We start from the raw sequence: 22,063 nt of genomic DNA on the forward strand, positions 1-22,063 counted from the left end.
TGAGGATGACAACAAAGCAGAAAGAAGGATTCTAGGGCATTCATTACATTATGAAGCCACTACACCAGCCTGAACTGTCCATCACCATCTGTCATTCTTGTTATGTGAGAAAAATAACCCTATTTAAACTACTGCCATCAGGTTCCATTACATGTGACCAAATGCAATTCCTAAAATCATACTCTTCTCCTTTACATTTCCTCTCCTTACACTCACTCTCAAAACATTCCATTCCGGCTTATGGCCCATAATTCCACTGGGCTCACCAATGTCCTGCATGTTGTGAAATCCAGGGACATTTTCAGTTCTCATATTACTAAACCTCTCAGCATCATTTGACTCTGTCTGTGGCTTTCTTTTTGAAACACTTTCTTCCCATGGTTTCTATGACCATGGCTTACTCCTTCACCTCCAACTGCACCCTTTCTGCCTCCTTTATGGGTTCATCTTCCTCTTCTGGCCGTACTCACCATCTTTTAGCCTCTAAGACATACTATGGCCTTAAGCACATGCTCTTCCCTCTCTCTGAAATGCTCTCCCCTCCCTCCTTTTGCCAGCTAACTCTTCATTATCCTTCAGTTCTCCATCTATTCTTCACTTCTTCAAGGAAACTTTCCTTGACCTCCTAGTGGGGTCAAATTTCTTCATGACTATTCTTTCATAGCTTTTTCGTAGTTACAATGTTACCATTTTTAGTGTAACTCTTTGAATAAGTTGCCTCTCCCTCTCAGAATGTAGGCTCCATAAGACAGAAACCAGTCTATTTTTGCTCATCATTGAATTCCCAGAACCCAAAATATTCCCCAACATATAATATGTGCTTAATATTAGTTCTTCAGTGAGTAAATGTATGAATGTGTATTTATATAGTGATTTATTTGCTTACCTGCTTATTGTCTGTCTTCCTCCAGTTCCATGGGAGAAGGAAACATATCTGTTTTGTTTACTAACATATATGCAATACCTAACACATACTGCATGGAACAAAGTAAAAAACAATGCATTATGAATAAAATAATAAATGAATGAGTAGGATTCCAAGAAGACATTCCAGTAGTCCTACTCCTAACATGTCAATGTTTGGGATTAAAAAAAACACAACCTTTTGATAAAGTTTCTGGTTACAATAGAGCATCGATATCTTCATGATCTCTAGAGAAGAGTTTTTTGGAAAATATTACCTAATAGCTTGTTCTCCTTACAGTATTTCATCTTTAAAATAGGATGTCTATCCCAGCTGGTATGGCTCTGTAGTTGAGCATCGACCTGTGAACCAGGAGGTCCTGGTTCGATTACTGGTCAGGGTACATGCCCAGGTTTTGGAGTTAATCCCTAGTCGGGGGACATGCAGGAGGCAGTCAATCAATGATTCTCTGTCATCATTGATGTTCCTATCTCCCTCACCCTCTCTGAAATCAACAAAAATATATCCTATATAATCCTATATAATAAAAGCCTAATATGCTAAGTATCAGGTCGTCCAGTTGTCCATTCAACCAATCAAAGCGTAATATGCTAATGATATGTTAAGGCTGCGCAATTGCTCGCTATGATGTGCACTGACCACCAGGGGGCAAACGCTCTGATCGGGACTGAGTGAGATGGACTGGACATGCCCTGGAGCCCTCCCGCAGTCCTTCCCCAGCTGGCCAACCTCCTGCATCACTCCCCGGCCTCGATCGTGCACCGATGGGGTCCCTCGGCCTGGCTGGTGCCCTCTTGCAATACAGGACCCCTAGGGGGATGTCGGAGAGCCAATTTTGGCCCGATCCTGCAGGCCAGGTCGAGGGACCCCACTGGTGCACAAATTCGTGCACCAGGCCTTTAGTTTAAAAAATAAAGTAAAATAGGCTTTCTATAAAGATCTTGAATTTATACACCTCTCCCTCTCTTCATTGCCACCACCCCAGTCAAACTCATTATTATATTTTCCCTGGATGTGCTGTGCCAGTACAGCCAAGAATTCGGTGAGCCTGAGAGGGGGCAGCAAAGGATTAAAGAAAAGACAAAGAGAATATAGCTGGGGCTCAGTGGATCTCCTGTGCCTGGATGAGGCCACAGAAAAGGATCCAGCCAGCAAGCTGAGGCTTTATTTTATAGTCAGAGAAAAACAAGGTATTGGTCAACATAGTTACAATGTTCTTATGAGTTTCACTTGTTTTGGCAGCACTTGCTGCACCTCCCACAGCCCATTAGCTACCCAGGAAGGATCTAGGGAGTGGCCATAAGGTCAAGCTTAATTATGCTAAGAGGGCTCTGCCCTCTAAGCTGGGACTTGTTTGTGGCTCTGCCACAGGCCAATCTGAGGCTTAACTCTAGAGCCGCTCCCTACACCTGGATTAATTGGATTATACACCTTTCTTTAAACATGATTTATTGAACTATATATAAGCTTATATGGTTAAGTTTTGATTGTATCTCAGGGTTAGGTTCATATCTGTTATGCTATCTCCAAACAAAGGTAGACACAGATGGGTGCATAAGTAATTTTTTATTTTGTTGTGGCAGAGGATTATTTCTGTTCTACATTTGACAAAGTATTTACTTAAGGAAAAGAATTATTTTTAAACTAATAACAAATCTTTGTTTTCAAATGGTCAAACTGAAAACATTTAGTTAAAAAAAGTAGTAACACAGCCAATAACCTTTTAAGTTCCCCTACCTCCCTGCTCCATGAATCCTTAGTTATTGAGGTAACTGAGATGCTCAATGAAGTTGACAAAAAGATTCAGTTATGCAATTGTGGTAACCCTGAGAATACCCTTGGCCTGTGGTTAGCTTATCTGGATACTGCACTTCCTCCAAGGCCAAGCTTCTGTCTTTCTTCCTTGATAAACCTTTCCTGGCTCCTTGCCCATTCCAAGTTGTGCCATACCAGCTTATTATATACTAGAGGACCGGTGCACGAAATTCGTGCATGGGTGTGTGTGTCCTTCAGCCCAGTCTGCACCCTCTCCAATCTGGGACCCCTCGAGGGATGTCCAACTGCCCGTTTAGGTAGGATCAGGCCTAAAAGGGCCTTCGGACATCCCTCTCACAATCCAGGACTGCTGGCTCCCAACTGCTCGCCTGCCTGCCTTCTTGATTGCCCCTAACTGCTTCTGCCTGCCAGCCTGATCACCCCCTAACCACTCCCCTGCCAGCCTGATTGATGTCTAACTGCTCCCCTGCCAGCCTGATTGCCCCTAACTGCCCTCTCCTGCAGGCCTGGTACCCCCCCCCCCCAACTGCCCTTCCCTGCAGGCTTGATTGCCCCCAACTGCCCTCCCTTGCATGTCTGGTCCCTCCCAACTTCCCTCCCCTGCTGGCCATCTTGTGGTGGCCATCTTGTGTCCACATGGGGGCAGCCATCTTGTGTGTTGGAGTGACAGTCAATTTGCATATTACTCTTTTATTAGATAGTATGTCTAATCTCCAATCAGCCTGGGAATGATGGAATCCATATCTTATTACACATTGTTGTATCCTCAGGACCTAGTACAAAATCTTGCAGGTATAATGTTTTGCTGCTGATGATGCTTATTTTCTTCTTTGCTGGTAAGATTTACCAAGCCCTTGCTACTGTTCCAGGCACTCTCTTATGCTCAGTAGGTGATATTATTGTTTCCTTTTCACCAATGAGAGTTTAAGTAACTTGCACAAGTCTCATAATTAGGAGACTTGATCCAGGACTCAAACCCAGTTTACCAGATTCAACCCTGCCCTCCCCCTTACCAGAATACCAAACTCCAACCAGGCTACATTTGCTCCTAACTGCCTTTGAAGGCATCAGGTCACCAGCTTTGCTCACAACTAGTTAGGGGTATTTCAAATTGTTCTCAAATGAAGCTCTAAGTCTGCAAATAATTAAGAAGCCCCTTTGGAGACAGCAAAAAGAGGTGTTATGTAGAGGCCCACTTTGACATTTTGATGTGCATTTAAACACACAGCTCAGGGCTATAAAAAGCCACTACACTAAGATTGCAGAAGCATTAAAAGTCAAATTGCCTTATTAATTTTTTAAGACCACTGTAAATGACATTCTGTCATCTCAGAAAATCTTTCCCTAAAGCTCCAATCCTTTTGGTGATCGGGATGAATAAATTGGCCTCCTTTCTTTTCATTTCTCCATTCTCTGCCCTTGAGGATCAAAAGAAAACCATCTCATTTTAAGATTGAAACTTTATTTGCAGAAGTTTCTAGCTAGTTAAACTGGAAGCAAGAAAATCCACTTTCGTGTTGGCATGATAGTAGAAAATATTTAGCCACGTTTCAGCTTAATGATGGAAAATTAGCAAAGTTGCTATTAAGTTTTAATGTCCTCATTTAACTAATAAGCTCGAATACTCTTCCTGTCAAGAAAAAAAAAAAGTTTACAAAGTCTTGACCATTGATACTTTAACCAGCTTACCCTTTTTTAGTTAGGGTGAAAGGTACTATACCATGGACCATGAATTTCTTCAAAAGCTTCAAAGAATCAAATAGTTGGAAAAAAGTCTAGGTATTAGATAACCCAGTCTTGAACCTACAGCAAAATGGAGTTTTTCCAAATTAGGCATTAGGAGAAGCAGCAGATAAGAGCAACTGGCAACTGGGAATATCCTTGTTGTTCTCTGAACTAGAATCATGCTGGCAGAAGCTTTTACTAACTAAATTTATTTGCAAGTTCTCCGAAGGGAGTGATCGTATTGCAACCAGGGTCACTTTTCATTACTTTGAAAACAGGTTCCTAGGACCTTGTAAAATATTTGACTTCTGAACCCCATTTAAGTATTTAAATGCTAGTATGTATGTTGTATGTCCCAACTACAAAAAATATGAATTTAACTATTCACTGAAATGGAAACTCCAGTAATAGTTGTGATTTATTATAGCATACAGTCTTCATTTTGAGAGACTTAAAGCCTCCAGGAGGTATTTATCCAAAATTAGTATCCAGTAACAACACGTTGGGATATCCCTGTTTTTGGCAGCATCTGTAGCCAGATCTGGTTACAGTTAATAAATTTAATGCTGGAGCCACTGACCTCAGGAAGACAGGTGTCCTCTCCAACACCAGGTCCATTCTGGTCAATAAGAAATGTGCTTGATTAAATTGTCTTAAGGCCTGGTCTGTTTGCTCAGGTATCTGACCAGCAGAATAGCTTCTTCACAAAGAATTAATGAAGTTTTCATCTCTTCCGAAATAAGTTGTTCTGTAATTAAGTAAGCATAACATTTTCCAAAAGAAATGATCCTTTGGCTGAATACATAATATCATTAATTAATTAATTATACCTACTATGTGCCAAGCTCTTGGCTGGTCATGGAGATACCAAAAATTTTTTTTTATTTTTAATTTTTTATTTTTCAATTACAGTTGACATATAATATTATATTAGTTTCAAGTGTACAAACCAGTGATTAGACATTATATAACCTACTAAGTGATCATCCTGATCAATCTAGCATCCTTCTGACACCATACATAGTTATTACAATATTATTGACTATATCCCCTATGCTGTACTTTTAGGGACTATTCTGTAACTACCAATGTGTACTTATTAACCCCTTTCTCTTTTCAAGCATCCTCCCAACCTCCCTCCCATCTAGCAACCACAAAATATTCTCTGTATCTTATGAGTCGTTTTCTGTTCTGCTTGTTCATTTATTTTGATTTTTAGATTCAATTGTTGATAGATATGTATTTATTGTCATTTTATTATTTATATTTTTTATCTTTTTTTTTCTTTTTAAAAAAGACCCTTTAACATTCCATGTAGTACTGGTTTGATGATAATGAATTCCTTTAGCTCTTTCTTGTTTGGGAAGCTATTTTATCTGTCCTTCAATTCTAAATGATAGCCTTGCTGGGTAGAGAATCTTGGTTGTAGGTTGTTGCTTTTCATCACTTTGAGTATTTTGTGCTGATCCCTTCTGGCCTGTAAAGTTTCTGTTGTGAAGTCTTATGGTAGTTCCCTTGTAGGTAACTAATGTTTTTCTCTTGCTGCCTTTAGGATTTTCTCTTTGTCTTTAATCTTTTGCATTTTAATTATGATGCATCTTGGTGTCAGTCTCCTTGGGTTTATCTTGTTTGGGACTCTCTGTGCTTCCTGGACTTGTATATCAACTTCCTTACCAGATTATGGAAATTCTTCATCATTATTTTTTTTACATAGGTCTTCAATTTCTTGCTCCCTCTCTTCTCCTTCAGGCACTTCCTGAATGTTGATATATTTGAAGTTGTTCCAGAGACGCCTTACACTATTCTCATTGTTTTGGATTCTTTTTGCTGTTCTGATTGGGTGTTTTCTGCTTCCTTATCTTCCAAATCTCTGATTTAATTCTCTGCTTAATCTATTCTATGGTTGATTTCCTGTAATGTATTCTTCATTTCAGTTAATGTAGTCTTTATTTCTGGCTGGAACTTTTTTATATTTTCTAGTTCCATTTTTATGTTTCCTATCTCTTTGTTGAAGTTCTCACTGAGTTTACTCTTCTCCTAAGTTAATTGAGCATCCTTATAACCAGTGTTTTGAACTCTGTATCTAGTAAATTGCTTGTCTCCATTTTGTTTTGTTCTTTTTCTTTAGTTTTCTTCTGTTCTTTCATTTGGGACATGTTTCTTTGTCTCCTAATTTTGGCAGGCACCTTGTATTTGTTTCTGTATGTTAGGCAGAGTTGCTACATCTACTGGGCTGGGTAGAGTGGTCTTATGTAGTAGGTGTTCTGTAAGCTCCAAAGGCGTAGTCTCCCAGATCACCTGTGCGAGCTGTGTGCACCCTCCTGTTGTAGTTGAGCCTTGATTGCTGTTGGTACATCAGTGTGAGGATTTGCCCACAGTCCGATTGGTTGCAAGGACTAGCTCTGACCACCATGGAGGTTCAGCTATGCAAGGGCCCACCCCACAGAGCATGACTTACCTCAGGGGAGCTCCAGTGCCTGCTGAGTCCTCTCCATGAGTATGTCCCTGGTGGAGGAGGTTGAGTGGTACTTTAACATAGTCTGAAGCTGTTCACAGGGGGCATTGGCTCTGGAGCCTCCCGGGAGGTATAGGTCAAGGTCAGCCTCCCCCTGTGCCCTGCTGGAAGCCACCTGGCATGAGCTACAAAGTGATCTGCAGATGGATACTACTTGTGTTGGGCTTGGAAGTACCCAAGAGAGGCCAAGCTAAAAACCAAGGCCAGCTGCTGCTACTGCCAGGCCTGGGGCCACTTAGTGAGAGATATAGGGCACATAGAGGCCAGATGCTGCTCATTTGAGAGATTTTGGGAAAGTGTGAAGCATGAGCCACGAGAGGCTATTCGTATGGAAAAGCCTCTGAAAGCAGCTTGGATAGGCTTACAAGATGGGTGGGGCAGGATTTCAGGGAATCACCAGGATGGGGCCCACAATATTAGTCAGGGTGATGGAGACTCAGATATGGCACCTGTCTACTGGCTCAGTGGGATGTGAGGGCTCTGAAAAGGAACAATGGCTTTTGTCACCACTTTTGTCTGGAAGAAAACAGCCCATCCAGCTCTTGCCTGATGCCAGACAATTCAGTTCCTTTCCATATATCCCTGGTGCCCCAGCATTGGAGCTCAGAGCAAGTGAATCTGAGTACCGTATTTTTCCATGTATAAGACGCTATTTTTTTTTCTAAAATCGTTATACTGAAAATTGAGGGATGTCTTATACAGGAAAGTCAGCCGAGGAGGGAACCATGTGGGTGCATAGCTGCCCATACCTTGTCAAACAGGCTTCCTCCAATCACGAGCCTTATTGTTATTGATATCAGCTGATGCTGTAATTGGAGGTGGAGGTGGAGAGTGTGGAGATGCAACAGGGACAGGAGCCTTCTGAACCCATAAAGATGTCAAAAAATAAAAAGATAAATACCAGTAAGCGATTGTCTTACTCGGCAAAATTCAAAATGAATGTAATCAGCATGGAAATAGAGCTGCAGAGAGACAATTTGGACCTCCTCCCACTGAGTGTATGATCAGACAATGGAGAAAACAGGAAGAGCAACTCCTTTAGATGTCAAAAAAGAAGAAGGCCTTAAGAGGAAAACCAGTAAAATGTTTAAAATATTGTTAATTTTGGGTTGGAAAAGTGGGGCGTCTTATACACAGAAAAATGCAGTAAATCTGTGCAGGTCCTTTATTTATTTATTTATTTATTTATTTATTTTTAAATATTTTTATTGATTTCAGAGAGGAAGGGAGAGAAAGAGATAGAAACATCAATGGTGAGAGGGAATCATTGATTGGCTGCCTTCTACACTACCCCTACTGGGGATCGAGCCTGCAACCCGGGCATGTGACCTTGACTAGAATCGAACCAGGACCCTTCAGTCCGCAGGCCGATGCTCTATCCACTGAGCAAAACTGGCTAGGGCTGTGCAGGCCCTTTAAGAGGAATGCCTGGGACTCCAGCAGCCCTCCATCCCACTCGGCCACAATCCCCACTGGTTTTTGCAGCCAGAAGTTATGGGGACTTTTCTTTCTGGCACTGGAACCCTGGGTTGGGGGGCCTGTTGTGGGGCGGGGACTTCTCATTCCTGAAGGGGTCCTCTGAAGCTGAGATTTCCCTCCCAATTTTTATCCACCACAAGTGGGTGTGGGACCAGCATCTCCACCCCCTCCTGCCAATCTCATTGTGGCTTCTTTTTTATATTCTTAGTTGTAGTACTTCTGTTCAGTTAGATTTCAGGCCCTTCTGAATGATGGTTATTCTGTAGTTCAGTTGTAACTTTGATGTGGTTGTGGGAGGATTCAAGTACCGCATTTAGTTATGCCACCATCTTGACCAGAAGCCTGGAGATACAAAAATTAAGGACAAGGAATCTATTTCATCAAAAAACTCAATTTAGTAGCTCAATAATTATTGGAAGGTTTCAGATTAGATGTTCAGTCTATATTTTATCCACCCAGCTCAATCTTCAAAGCCCATTTCAGGTCTTATCTCCTCATTCATTCATTTAGGAAAACGGTATTTGATCACCAAAACTGTTGTAGGCATTAAAATGATGAAGTTGAGGATAATATAATTCCCACCACCACAAGCTTATAGCTTTATGGAGTGGTAAGCAAGATAGGACCAGATCGTGGAAGATGTTATAAGCCAGGCTAACCAAGAAGTATGGGTTTTATCCTACAGCAGTGGGGAGCTATTAGACAATCTTAACACATTGCGCACCAGTAGTTTTATCCCTAGCTTTACCCAGTGGCCAGATAAATTTCTATTGAATGAGTACAAAAAACATTTTACAAAGTATCATTCTTTAAAAAGATATTAGCTTGTAAGAACATGTAATAAAAAACTTCAAAATGCAATGGGTATTTAATTTTAAGGTGTGCCTTTAACATTTATGTAAAACACTGTGTAATATGAAAACACGAGAATGCTCGTGATTAAGTCTGCATTTTAGAAAAAGCAGTTTGTCAATGACAAGCAATTTGGATAGGAAAGGAAGAATAGCTAGAGGGAAGGAAACCGGAGGGGGAGGGAAACTCAAATTCCTAAGCTATTGAAGATACAGAAATAACAAGATTTTAGTAACAAATTGATGGAGGGAGAGGATGAAGTCTAGAATGACTTCTAAGATTCTGATCTGGGTGGCATTAGCAGGAGGAGGAACAGGGTTAGTGAGGAAATAAGTTCATTCTGAACATGTTCTGTTGCAGGTGCTTTTGGAACATTAGACATCACCATCAAGTTTGCTGTTGTAGATGTTTATCTGAAACTCATGAGAAAGGTAAGGGTGGGAGTTAAGGATTCAAGAGTCAGACCTTATAGATTGTAGCTGAAAAATGATTATGAATGATATTGCCAAATCCGTAGCCATCCCATACCACTCCCTAGTCCCAAATGTCTTGTATTCATCCAGCATTCATTTTTTATTATTCACTAATTCATTTATTCATTTGGTTGAATAATACATATGGAACTCCAATATCATATTCCAGATGACATGAAAGACTCTGGGTTTACATTGATGATTCCCTACATGAAGCATCTCATAACCTGGCTGTTGTTTATAAAATGTTATCTTGGAGGCAAGACTCTTAAGGACTGGGCACTCCTCCAGGATGCAGTATATGCACTGAATCAGAGGCTGCTATATGGTGGTGTGTCCAGTAGGGAGAAAATACGTGCCTAGAAACCAATAAGTGGACACAGTAGTGGCTCCACTTACTGTCACTCCCAGTGACCCTCTGGAGGATTTTGTGTTTCCCATCCTTGCAAATCTGGGCTCTGCAGAGTTGGAGGGACTCATTAGGGAGTGCACTCTTGCCAGTGGACACAGTGAACTATAAGTTATGGCTGCTGCTTAGGAACTTTGGCTCCCTGTGTCCAGGGACCAACAGGCAAGAATAGTCACCAATCCTGGCTGGTGTGGATTGGTTGGTTGGAGTGTCATGGGTTCAATTCCCATTCAGGGCACATACCCAGGTTGAGGGTTTGATTCCCTGTTGGGGTGTGTGTGGAAAGCAACCAATTGATGTTTTCTCTCTCACATTGTTGCTTCTCTCTCTCTCCCTCTTCCTCTTCTCTCTCTAAAATCAATGAACATACTTGGGTAAGGATTAAAATATAGACAAACAAACAAACAGACCTTCTTGGCAGAGGTCCTTGTCCCTGATCAGCAAGTGGAAGCAGGGCTCCTGTTACACAATGAGTGCAGGGAGGCTTATGTGTGGAACTCAGGTGATTCACATGGGTGCCTCTGGCACTCTGTTGTTGAATTGTGACCTTGAATGGACAGTGCAGCAATCCCAATCAGAAAAGGGTATGGTTAACAAAAGCTCACACCCCTCAGAATGGAGGAACATGGAGGAGCTGCTCCCTGAACATGTGCAGAGTGTAAATCTGTGCAGCACAAGTATGGACCGTAGCAACCATGAATAGGTATGCTGTTCGAAGGTCCCTGCAAGAACTTAGTGATTGTCTACAAAGGGAGCAGTTAACAGCCTCAAGTTGTAGCACCTTTGGGATCTCCTATAGTATTTGAGCTGAGGCCATGATTTTCCCCAGCAGTACCCAGCTAATGACAGCATGCCAAAGACCTGCCCAACACCCTCACTTACATTTGGGAACTTCTCTACTCAAACTCTAACTATGGGGTTCCAACAAGAGCAACCATGCTCCTATATGTCCTGGCTCTTTCAGCCAAGATTGACTGGTTTAAGAATGGGTACATGACCTAAGCCACTCATAGTCCTTCCCTTGGATTTTTTTTTTAAACTAATTGAGGCCCAGCCGGCATGGCTCAGTAGTTGAGTGTTGATTTATGAAACAGAAGATCACAGTTTGATGCCCGGTCATGCCATATGCCCGGGTTGTGGGCTCAATCCACAGTGTGGGGCATGCAGGAGACAGCCAACCAATGATTCTTTCTCACCATTGATATTTCTATCTCTTTCTCCCTTCCACTCTGAAGTGAATAAAAATATCTTAAATAAAAAAAAAAACTGTAACTGAGAAGAGACTCTAGTAGAGGAAAGTGTAAGAAGTAGACTCAGGAGTTGTTGGTTTCTGGCCATGTGAAGAAGTTAACACACACAGAAGCATAGAGACAAAAGACAGAGAGTGCATGCAGCATTCAAGTTCTTGATGTCTAGCTCTACCCAACTCTCCTAGGGCAGTGGTTGGCAGTTTGCCGACCACTGTCCTAGGGTTTGATTATTCCAACCTTTTCCTTCTGTTGAGTAAGATAGCTGAGTATGCTTCCAATAAGTATTCTAATAGAAATCAGATGCCACTTAAGTTCTGTCACACATTTGCTCTACCTCTAGAGCAAAGCTATCCATTTTATATTAATAGTTAATACCAATTGAGCTGAAGGTTTATTATATTCCAGACATTGGTCTAAGCACTTTACATATATGAATTTATTTTGTCCTCTCAGCCCTATTGAGTCTACCCAAACACTCTCTCTCTCTATTGCTTTCCCCAATTTACATATAAAGAAACCAAGGCTACTTTACTTATTTTACTGATCTTAGAGAGAGGAAGGGAGGATAAGATAGAATATCAATGTGAAGAGAAACATTGATCGGTTATCTCCCTATGGGCTCTGACCAGGAATTGAACCTGCCACCTTTGGCGTATGGAATAACATTCCAACCAACTAAGCCACACCGGCCAGGGCAAGGATAATTTATTTTTTAATCAAAAATAAATAAGAGCTTTGACTGGTTTGGCTCAGTGGATAGAGCGTCAGCCTGCGGACTGAACGGTCCCAGGTTTGATTCCAGTCAAGGGCATGTACCTTGGTTGCAGGCACATCCCCAGTCAGGGGTGTGCAGGAGGCAGCTGATTGATGTTTCTCTCTCACCGATGTTTCTAACTTTCTATCCTTTTCCCTTCCTCTCTGTAAAAAATCAATAAAATATATTAAAAATAAATAAATAAATAAATAAATAAGAGATTCTATTGCATATCCTTTTAATAGAGGCTTTGGAGAGCAAACTTTGGAGATGTACAATCTTTAGCATTTTAGTCTTTCACCCAGTGATGCCTGCATGAATTTGAGGCTTGAGCAAGACAGGTTTTTGACTGCAAGTGTCCTTTAGCACCTCAGCAAGGCCCATTTTTAGAAATAAGGAGACTAGCAGTATACATGAGCAAACTAATAATTTTCTACATATACACATTTTGGAGTCTTTAAACTGGGAATCAGGTTTGACAAGTATGAGTACTTACATGGGTAGAACATATAAATAGAAACAACCCTGGAAGTTCAATAGAGACTTCTAAAAGGCCAAATACCTCCCTCACCGAGGCCTGAAATCCAGTGACAATGAGTCAGTTCTTTATGTGAAGCATCCACACAACCTCTACTGTCTTTTAAAGTTAAACACTCTGGAGAGGTATAATTAAGTGGATAATACCTTCCGTACCTCAAGGGTAAGAGGAGTAAGAAGGATGGGGAGGAAGGAATAGTGGAGAGGCCTAGAGTAGCAACAGTTTTTGCTGCCTTCCAACCCCTACCAACTTCTGTTAGTACCAGGACCCTACCTCTAGAGCAAAGATATCCAAAAGAAATAAAATGTGTGCTAAATATTTAATTAACATTTTTCTAGCAGCCACATTAAAGTTTTTTCTGAAAACAGGTGAAATTAATTTTAATATTTATTTGAACCAAAATATCAAAAATATTATTTCAACATGTAGCCAATTAAAAATTATTAATAAGCGATTTTACATTCATTTCTTTCATTTAAGTCTTTGAAATCTAGTATATATTACATGCATAGCAAATATCAATTTGTATGCTACCTGTATTTATTTATTTATTTATTTATTTTTAAAATATATTTTATTGATTTTTTACAGAGAGGAGGGGAGAGGGATAGAGAGTTAGAAACATCGATCAGAGAGAAACATCGATCAGCTGCCTCCTGCACACCCCCTACTGGGGATGTGCCCGCAACCAAGGTACATGCCCTTGACCGGAATCGAACCCGGGACCCTTCAGTTTGCAGGCCGACGCTCTATCCACTGAGCCAAACTGGTTTCGGCTGCTATCTGTATTTAGATTTCACAAAATTTTAAATTGAAAAAGTAGTTTCATATACTAAGTTCAAAATATACTTAAACCTAAAATATATATATACTTAAACTTTTCCAATAACTGAATCAAATATCAATTTTTAAATTTAATTTTAAACTAATTAAACTAAACTAAAATAAAAAATTCAGTTCCTTGGTCTCAGTAGCCACATTTCAAGTGCTCAGTTGCTATGGATAGCTAGTGGGTTCTATATTAGACAACAGATAAAAAACATTCCATCAGGGCAGAAAATGTTATGGGACTATGCAGCTCTGGGTGGTTCTTTGGTGTACAGTAAACTTCACTTACTACTTGGCGGGGCAGCGTCAGAGAAGTGGGTGATGTACATAAAACAGGTTCCCTAACTTTCAGAAGCCTTGCTATGCTTCTCCCTTGACTCCCAAAGACTTCTCCAGGTCCCCTCCCCCATACTGCCCACCCCTATGCCAGCAGACCAGGGAAGAGCAAGAACTTGAATCAGAGGTCCCAATTTTAATCTCAGCTCATCACCAGTTCACTATCAACAGTTAACTTCTCTAAATATTAGTTTTCTCAAACATTAATTGACAATAATATTTTAAAGGATTGTCATAAGGAGTAAGTGATATAACGTGCACAAGACATTCAGCATAATGCCTGCAACACAGAAAAGAATAAATGGTAGTTACTAAATGCAAAACTCTCTGTATATAGTTTTGTATATGCTTCCACAGTTTCCTGCCAATCCTGCTTGGTTATTCCTCGATATTCTTAAACTGGGCAGGAGTTAGTGGGATGGGGATTAGAAATGGAGAAGAGCCCTGTGTTTAATTTATGAACAGTTTTTGCTGCTACAGTTATCAGCCTTTCCTTCCCCATTTATCAGTTAAGATGGGTTTTGCTCTTGAACTCCAAGACCCACATGACCCGTCTTTCTACTCTGAACTACAACAAATGATTAACCTCACAAAACAGCCATCAACATTCTTTCCAAGGACAACTATGACCTCATTAAGTCTAAACCCACATTCTCCTCCATCTCTCTGAAGTATGTAACACTGTTGCTTCTCCCTCCTTATCCTGATTCTTCTCTAACATGGATCCCACAGACCATTCCTCCTCTGTTTTTTGCAAAGGCAAACCTTCTCTTTACTGCTCCCTCGGCCTGAGACCTTCCCCAAGATAGTCTTATCTACTCCTAGGCCCCAGCTCAGTGTCCCTAACCGGAGAACTTCTAAACCTGTACCTCCAACTCTCACTTCAAATTCAGGCCCAACTCATTGCTCCCTGCTGGCTTCTTCTCCTGCATGACCCACCTCTGAGTTCATTCTTGTTCCCTCAAACCAAGTTCCAAGGGAACCCAGGTTCTCTGGTTGCTGTGAGTGGGGGAAGGGAACACACACTGACCCCAAGCTCATGTGTGCCACATCCTATGCTAGGCACCTCATTCAATCCTCCCAACAACTCGGTGAGGAGGGACCTGAGACCTGCATTTTTATAGCTGGAAAAAGAAAAGACTCAGAAGATGAAGAAACCAAAATCTAGATCTAGCTGAATCCAGACTTTGCCATGAAAGTAGCCTGCCTCCTGCAGGAGCCCAGGGACACACGCTGTGGTGGCCATGTAGAAGCTCACTGCACCCCCTCCAGCTCCAGCTCCTAGGATGGCAGTAGCAGGTGCTTCTCCTTGGCCCAGTTGGTGCCTGGCCCCACAGGACCACCCTGGCCCACTCCAAGGAAAAACTACATCGAAAATCTAATGGGTGAAGATGAGGACAGGGCAAAGAGAGCTTTTCGAAACAAGTCTGTTATGTACATAAAACAGGTTCCCTAACTTTTCAGAAGCCAGGACCAGTTCAGCTAGCCCTGCCATGTGGCTCAGTGGTTGAGCGTTGACCCATCAATGAAGAGCTCACTGGTTCAGTTCCTGAAGGGCATATGCCCAGGTTGCGGGCTCAATCCCAAATAGGGGTGTACGGGAGGCAACCGATCAATGTTTCTATCTCTCTATCCCTGTCCCTTTCTCTCTCTCTAGAATCAATAAAAATAAATTTATAGAAAAAGAAAAAAGAGCTTAGCTCTATGCTCCCTGACAATACAGGGGAAATGGACAAAACTATGGTGCTGGAAAAAGTCATCAGATTTTTGCAGAAACACAGTGAGGTCTCAGCATAAACAGAAATCTGTGATATTCAGCAGGAGTGGGAACCTTCCTTCCTCAGTAATGAAGAATTCATAGGGCTGTAGTTGGAAGTATCAAAGGGCTTCATCATCACCATGACGATGGGAAGCAGCATTCTCTACTTTTCTGATGGTATCACACCTCACCCGGGGCACTTACCGTAGGATGTCATGGATCAGAATTTGTTAAATTTCCTTCCAGAACAAGGACATTCAGAAGTTTATAAGATGCTCTCTTCTTATGTGCTTGTGATGGATTCCCCCTCCCCAGGATACTTAAAATCTAACAGTGATTTAGAGTTTTATTGCCATTTTCTCAGAGGTAGCTTGAAACCAAAGGAATGTCCAATTTATCCTATATAATAAAAGCCTAATATGCTAAGTGTCCGGTCAATCGGTCGGCTGTTCAACCAATCAAAGCATAATATGCTAATGATATGCTAAGGCCGCTCAACCAATTGCTATGACATGCACTGACTTCCAGGGCGCAGACTGTCGACTGGTTGACCAGTCACTATGACGTGCACGGACCACCAGGGGGCAGACGCTCCGATTGGTAGGTTAGCTTGCTTCTGGGGTCCGACCAATTGGGACAGAGCGAGACAGGCCAGACACACCCTGGAGCCTTCCTGCAATTCCTCCCTTGCTGGCCAACCTCCTGTGTCTCTCCCTGGCCCCGATCATGCACCGGTGGGGTCCCTCGGCCTGGCCTGCATCCTCTTGCAATCTTGGACCCCTCAGGGGATGTCAGAGAGCCGGTTTCGGCTCGATCCCACAGGGGGAGCGCCGCTCAGCCAGAAGCCGGGCTCACAGCTGGTGAGCGCAATGGCGGTGGCGGGAGCCTCTCCCGCCTCTGCAGCAATGCTAAGGATGTCCAACTGCTGGCTTAGGCCCCTGGGGGAAGCGGGCCTAAGCCATCAGTTGGACATCCCCCACGGGCTCCCAGACTGTGAGAGGGCACAGGCCGGGCTGAGGGACGCCCTCCCACCAAGTGCACGAATTTCGTGCACTGGGCCTCTAGTGAATAAATAACATTTTTAGGGAATTTTTCTCCTACGACAATGTGCCTAGCCCTTGCTGTAACAGCTTTGACAATGCCCTTTCAAAGCCTTGCCAGGTGCCACTTGGAAAGGAGGTCTGCTTCATTACTACTGTTCCCCTAGCAACATCACAGTTATTAAAGGAAATGTGCATAGTTGAGTTACCTTCAGAGTAATTCACTTCAAGGCATAGCTTGGAATGGAAATTTTTATTTCTGGATCACAGAGCCCCTTCAACCATAGGATACCTGCTTTTTGAAGTTTTGGGAACCTCAGGCTATGACTACTACACATTGATCATTTGGAGCTCCTGGCCAGGTGCCACCAGCACCTAATGCAGTTTGGCAAAAGAATATCATGTTGTTATTAGTTTCTGACCAAAGGCCATCAGTGGAACTCCCAGCCCAAGTTCATTGTATGCACAGACTCGGTGGTCAGTTACGCAGTTGTCCGAGTGGAAAGGAAGCAGGAGCTGACTTTGCAAGATCTGCCATCTGAGGTCATCAATCCTTTAGCAAGGATTGTGCACAAGTCTGGAACTTCAGCAGCACTTTAATGCACTTGATGTGGGTACCTCAGGCCTTAACACAAGTCACTTGCCATCAGCATCCTAAGACGTTCCCATAAATCCTTACACATGGCCATGTCACAATCCACTTCCACTTCAAGCAAGTAGATGGCAGAAGCTAGCATCATGGCTGTGCCAAGATCGGCCACACTGTTTCAAGAGCTCCTTGTGCCAGGGCTCAGCCAGGCAGCCACGATGCCAGTTTCCCTACCTGTTCTATCGTACTGTGACCTTGCACAGCAGCTCCTGCCTCAGACCTTTTGCAGAACCCACCTGCCCCCCAGCACAGTTTCCAGCACAGTTCAGCATGTTCCAGACCATCAAAGACCAGTCGGAACAGTGGACACAGATCCTGCAGGCCAACATCTGGTGGCAGCAGGAGGAGCTCCACAAGACCCAGAAGCAGTTCTGACTGGTCCAGAACTCTAACATCCAGATGTTTCTGCAGCAGCCAACTATGTCCCTGAGCTTCAGCAGTGCCCAGCAACCCAATGTTCAGCAGCAGCTCTCCTGGAGGTCAGCGCCAGGGACCCAGTCCCCACTCATGTTCTTTCCAATCCTTAGGACTACCTTCCATAATTCATTCAATGGATAGACACTCTCTGCTGGGATAACTAGTATACCATCTACCCCATAAAGGTTTGCAGTTTAGTGAGGGAGACAGAGAAGATACAATGGTGTGACAAGTGCTATAATAGGGTCCTCTGGGAATGCACAGAGGAGGCACCTAACTCAGCCTTTGAGGTCAAAAAGCCTCCATCAAAGAGAAAACATCTATGCTGGATCAAGAAAGACTAGTTGGAATTAGAGAGGAAGAGAATGGAGTAGGAAGGATAATCCCAGGCAGAGGGAGCAGTGAATGCAAATGCCTGAAAATAGGGAGAGAGAGTTGGAAGCTGCAAGCAGTTCTGTGTGACAAGTGCCAGAGCAGCAGCCTGAGACTGAGGTGAGCATAGGTTAACTAGGTTGAGAGTACAGGAAACCATTAAATACTTTTAGCAGAGGAGAGGCAGGTTCAGATATGCATGTGAGAAAGAATCACTCTGGCTGCAATATAGAGAATGGACTTGAGAAGAGTCCCAAGAGGAGAGGGCAGGGAGACCAATTATGTGGCCACTGCCATAGTCCAGATAAGGGATAATGACAGTAGTGGCCCCCTAGGTGAGGAGGAGTGGAGAGAAATCCAGAATGGAGACTATACAGGTGATTGATTACCTGCTATTAGATGTGGAAGGCAGCTAAGGAATTAAAGACAATGTTCACATTTGGAAGTAGGCAACTGTATGGATAGTGGTAGAGTCAAATGAGAGGGAGACACAAAAAGGACAAGTATAGAATATTGATGCATTTCACTTGGGATTTGCTGTGAGTTGAGGTGTCAGTGGGAGACCCAGAACAGGATATCAGATAGACCAGCCGTGGGCAAACTATGGCCCGCTGGCCGGATCCGGCCCGTTCGGCTGTTCTATCTGGCCCTCGGAGCCGAAAGAGCGGAGGGTTCTCTTGCTCTCCCCTCCGCTCCTTCACCAGAAGCAGTGTTAACATGGCAACGGAAACACGGCCGCAGCTCCTTCTTCTGAGTGGGCGGATTTATAACCGCCCATTCAGTAGAAGGAACAACCTCTCAATCTTCCAGAGGCTCCTTGTAATGCCCGCGGACGCATCCCCCGACATCACCCTGGGAATGCGTAGACACGTTATCGTGGTGATGTAGGGAGACTCGCCCCTGGAGAGCACAGTATCAGAGCATTAGCTAAAAAGGAGACCAACAACACTGTTCCCACTGGAGTTGATGTTTTAAAGACCAAAAACCTTTCAACCCAGTCTACATTGCCATCTACATCTACGTCCCGGGCATAATTTGGAAGTTGCACTAAAGAAAATGTTTAATTTACTGTTTACACATTTTGTTCTTTTCTATTTGTTTTAGTTTTAAATTATTTTATTATATTTAAGTTTAATTTGAAAGGCTTTTGTACCTTTCCTTTGTTAGGCAATTTTATTTTGCCTTTGCCATCTTCAATATAAGGTATGTTATTGTGCTATGATTCCTCCATTTTTTGAAGTTTCAAATTATAATAATTAGTGTTTACATTCTTCTTGTTAAAATGTTTGAAATGAATAAAACTATTGAAATAATAAAAAAAAAAGACCATACCCTTTTATGTAATGATGTTTACTTTGAATTTATATTAGTTCACACAAACACTCCATCCATGCTTTTTTTCCGGCCCTCCGGTCCAGTTTAAGAACCCATTGTGGCCCTTGAGTCAAAAAGTTTGCCCACCCCTGAGATAGACAGTGGTCTATGGGTTTGTAGCTCAGAAGAAGGAACAGTTGGGATAGAGACAGAGGTTTGAGTTTCATCAATGGTAACTTAAGCAATAGGAGTATATAAATAGTCCAAAGGGATATAAAGTGAGAAAAAAAGCAAGCTGGAGAAAGAACTCTGAGGCATACCAACATTTAGGAAGTAAATAGAAAAAGAAATACCTTAAAGGGGATTGAGAAATCAGAGAAGCAGGAGGGAAACCAAAAGTGTAGTCTTGTAGAAGCAAAGACAGGAGTAGAGTTAAAGATGCTGAAAGTATAACCAGTTTCAATAATAGAGAGGTTATGGGTTCCCTCATTGAGAGCAGTCTAAGTTGAGTTTGGGTGGCAAAAGCCAGTCTACAATGGGCTGAGGAGAGATTGGATTGTAAGCAAATGTGGATGATAAACACAAACAACTCCTTCTCGATATCTAGTTGCTGCCCCAGCCAGCATGGATCAGTGATTGAGCATCAACCTATGAACCAGGAAGTCACAGTTCAATTCCCAGTTAGGGCACATGCTTGGGTTGCAGGCTTGATCCCCATTAGGGGGCATGCAGGAGGCAGCCAATCAATGATTCTCTCTCATCATTGATGTTTCTATCTCTCTCTCCCTCTCCCTTCCTCTCTAAAATCAATAAAAATATATTTTTAAAAGATATCTAGTTGCAATAAATTCATTGTGAAGATTAAATGATATGATGAAAGTTATTAGCTCAATGCATAGCACATAGTAATTCAATAAATGTTAGCTACTATTATTATATTAAGGAATATATTTTAAGAAAGAAGAGAAACAGTGGTAGCTATAAGGAGACATGAGTTTAAGAAGGATTATTTTTTAAGGCCTCTCTCCTTACCATATTGAAAAAAAAGAAAAGAAAAAATCTTCAAAAACCTCATCAAAGAAATATGTGTAAGTGGTTCAAAAAAGCAACAATTGGGTGTGAGGTGGTGACAAAAAACAAAAACAACAAAGCAACACTCCTCTGAACCATTCTTTTCCAGGCCAGAGGCAACCATTTTGAACTGCTTCTGTGTTGTGGTAATTTCCATATCACTAATTAACTCTTAATATGACCATTTCTTGATTTATCAGCCTAGATTATTAACTTTTTGATATGCTGAATGAGAATTTAGTTTGCATCTCTCTGTTTCCCCTCTTTTCACACAAAATGGTTGTATCATCAGTCTTGGTTTCTCCATTGGCCACCTTCGAAACCTATGTAAGCTCCATTTTTAATTCCGTTAATCATAGATAGCATCTCTTGACTGCCAACATGTAAGATGAGGATGTTAGTAGCCTACGCTTCCCATCACTTCTCAAGGGGAAAGGTTTGTTTCTCTTTTGTTTTTTAAACGGAGATATTTGATTAGGTTTAAATGGAAGGGAAGCAATGAAAGTAAACAATTGAAGATAAATGACAAAACAGTTGTTGGCATGAGGTCCCTGCAGAAGGGAGATGAGTTCTCCTCCATAATGGCATCACCAATTTCCTAGCACAAGTCTTAGAAACTTCCGAAATATGTGGAATTCTTTTGCACCCTGGATCCAGTCATCTATAAAATTGCATAGATTCCATCTCTTCAATTACCATCTTTCTATTCTTTCCTCTTCTGCCCATGTCGTTTATTATTATTATTATTTCAGACTTGTTCAAAATCCATAGTCTGGTTCTCAAGACCTTCCACAACATGATCCCAGCCCAACATGGGTTAATGAAAGGTTCCACCAGGGAGAAGTTGGGGGGAGGACAGGGGCAAATGGATTGTGTTTCCCTGGTACACGCATAGTTCCTCAGACCCACTCATTCAACAAGAGCTTCAGGGTCCTTCCACCCCAAATATGTCTATTGCAAAGTCAAATAACCATAGCATGGGCTCTAGTTCATAAATTCTTTTAATATGTCATTTAAAAATTCACAAAAAAAGAAATACGAATAGCTGATGCACAACAGGCCATGCGGGTTTATTAAGGGAGAAATCAAGATGGCGGCATAGGTAAACACCTAAACTGCTGCCTCGCACAACAATTTCAAAACTACAACTAAAAGACAAAACAGACATCATCCAGAACCACAGGAAGGCTGGCTGAGTGGAAATTCTACAACTAGAAGGAAAGAGAAAAGCACACTGAGACTCAGAGGAGCTGCAGGAGGCAGAGGTACTGAGACGCGTGCGCATAGAGGACTGGCAACTGAGTGCACAGCTGGCTTTCTCAAGCGGGAGGGAGACAAAAGCTCCCAACTGCGCTGAACTACAGTTCCGGGTGAGACTCTGGGGACCCAGACTCATACAGGGTGAAACTGGACTGTCAGGAAAGAGAAAAGCACACTGAGACTCAGAGGAACTGTGGAAGGCAGAGGTACCGAGGCGCATGCGGAGTGGGCGGGCAACTGAGTACGCGGCTGGCTTTCTCAAGCGGGAGGGAGACAAAAGTTCCCAACTGCACTGAACTCCAGTTCTGGGAGAGACTCTGG

The 22,063-nt window shown here is 42.3% G+C and overlaps 1 pseudogene across 1 annotated transcript; it reads left to right on the forward strand.

Annotated features, from left to right (window-relative positions):
* Positions 1 to 392: 392 nt before the first annotated feature.
* Positions 393 to 17,866, forward strand: LOC308256687 (neuronal PAS domain-containing protein 2-like; annotated as a pseudogene). Its single transcript has 4 exons — positions 393 to 462; positions 9,633 to 9,703; positions 15,541 to 16,025; positions 16,705 to 17,866. The product of its transcript is annotated as a neuronal PAS domain-containing protein 2-like (transcript).
* Positions 17,867 to 22,063: the final 4,197 nt, after the last annotated feature.

This window comes from Plecotus auritus, assembly GCF_963455305.1.
Source record: "Plecotus auritus genome assembly, chromosome: 8".
Lineage (NCBI taxonomy): Eukaryota > Metazoa > Chordata > Mammalia > Chiroptera > Vespertilionidae > Plecotus > Plecotus auritus.